The 2096-nt window shown below is 51.4% G+C and overlaps 1 pseudogene; it reads right to left on the reverse strand.

Moving 5' to 3' along the window:
- Positions 1 to 806: 806 nt before the first annotated feature.
- LOC149367142 (uncharacterized) lies at positions 807 to 1868 on the reverse strand (annotated as a pseudogene).
- Between the last annotated feature and the right edge of the window lie 228 nt (positions 1869 to 2096).

The following is a 2096-nucleotide window of genomic DNA, read 5'->3' on the forward strand; positions in this document are numbered from 1 at the left end:
CTCCGTTAGTACTTTACCATCAAGAACATGATAAGTCATCTGACATCGCTTAGAGCATTCTTCGCCAAATGGGTGGCCCACAAGTTTTATGCAAACGGTGGTCCAAGGGGGGTGGGGGCACTTCGATGGCCGCTATACTGGCACATATATGCAATGATTTGAAAGTAAAGGTGTCCAGTGAGGCGCTACGGGCCCACTATTGATATGTGATATAGTGTGGTCACGTGGTTTTGGTCAATTTGAGCTGCACTGCAGACTGACGCGTCCTTGAAAAACGTAAGTAGCAAGAACTAACGCTCTTACAAATGTCCAGTGCGTATCTACAACACCCTAATCCTATCTTATATCGCTTTCGAACACGTGGTCTGAAAAAGCTTTCATGCGCCACTATTACATGAACGCGCATAAGCAAACAGGAAGGGGCAACCCCTGTCGCCAGCACACCCCTTTCAACGTTAAAGGTCTCCTTAAAAGCCATCGGACACATTTCGCTCCCTTAAAACTTGTCAAGGTTCCTTGTCAACGTGTTGCATTGTCTCCTGTGAGCAACACAGAGCACAGAAACTTCGTTAAACCTCGCCATCTAGACCCCGGGCACTAAGCCTTGCCTGATTTTTGGCGGGGAACTGGGGTCATTGTCATCGTCATCGTTAATTCTTTTAGCTGATGCGGATATCTTTAGGCACAGCATTCTTGGATGCGCCAACGTCAGGAGTGAGGTCAAAAAATCTTAGGTGACGTTCGCAATGGACCCCTGCGTATATGTACAGAAATTGAAGCATGCATGCCTTGCTGATGAATTCATATCACCCAATCCTTTCGCAACCCTGCTCATCGGACCCGTCTTCACAGTCCTTACATCCCTCGCATACTAAGATACGCGATATGCAGGTGTCATTGCCGCAGGTAAATTCCTGCAGCGAGCAGGTTGGTCCGCAGTCATTTTCGTCGGAACCGTCGTGACAGTCAACATCTCCAGCACACACGAATTCCTGCCAAATGCAAAGACCATCCCCGCAGGTGAACTGTGACTGCGAGCAGGTCAGCGTTTGGCAGCCTTTCTCGCCGGAACCATCGGGGCAGTCTTCGTCCCCGTCGAACTGGAGCGAGTTCAGAATGCTGCGACTATCTCCGCAAGGAAACCCCGACTGTGAACAAGTCGTATTCCCGCCATTCTTTTCGTCCGAAGCGTCAGTACAATCGTTGATACTGTCGCACTGCGAACACTTTCGGCGCTGAGTGGTCCGGACGTAAACTCTTCAGGCCTGTAGATACGGGCCTCGCAAGCTAATGCACCTTCGTCCGAGTGGTCGTTGCAGTCGGGAAGGCCATCGCACTGAAGTTGGTCCCAAATGCACTGGCCGTTTTGGCATGCCAATTGGTCCTCCATACATGGGCAGTCATTCTCATCAGAGCCATCAGAGTAGTCTTTTTCTCCATCGCACAGCCATTCAAGGGGAACACACCTGCCACCGTATGCTCCGCTGCGGGCGAATTGGTCTGAGTTGCAGGTCTTGGGAGGACACGTTGCGTACGTTCGTCCGATCTGTCCACGCAGTCTGGATGCCCATCGCAGAACCGCCAGCTCGGTATGGATTGACCATTGAGACATGCGAATTGTCCCTGCATGCAGTTTGGAGGTGAACAGTTTGTCTCGTCGGAAGCGTCGCCGCAATCGTCTTCGCCGCGCACCCTCATTTGAGAGGGATGCACTTGCCCAGTAGTGCGCAATTGAACCAGTTCGTCAGACAAGGTCGGAGCGTTGGAGTCGTGCTCAGGCAGTACGAATCTGTGGTCCTTAGTAGGAAAGCGAAGACCAGGAGCGACAATAGGCTCATGAACAAAACAGCTGGCCTGGAGTCATTCATAGTTCTGGCAACGCACGACTGCGAGGTTTTCTGCCGGTCACTTTTCCCCTTCTCGAACGGCGTGTAGGAGTGAGCAGTGTCTTCGAGCAGTTGCCTTCTTAAGGGCTACTGCGAAACTCTTCGATGACGGACGAGTTACTCAGAGGGCCGAATGTCACAAACACCAGACAGCCCCGAAGAAATCACATCTATCTCTCTCCAGGGAAATTCAAGCGTGTTCAGTCTAGT

The sequence above is a fragment of the Amblyomma mixtum genome, chromosome 1 (genome assembly GCF_055824585.1).
Source record: "Amblyomma mixtum isolate Tamu chromosome 1, ASM5582458v1, whole genome shotgun sequence".
In the NCBI taxonomy this organism is placed as follows: domain Eukaryota; kingdom Metazoa; phylum Arthropoda; class Arachnida; order Ixodida; family Ixodidae; genus Amblyomma; species Amblyomma mixtum.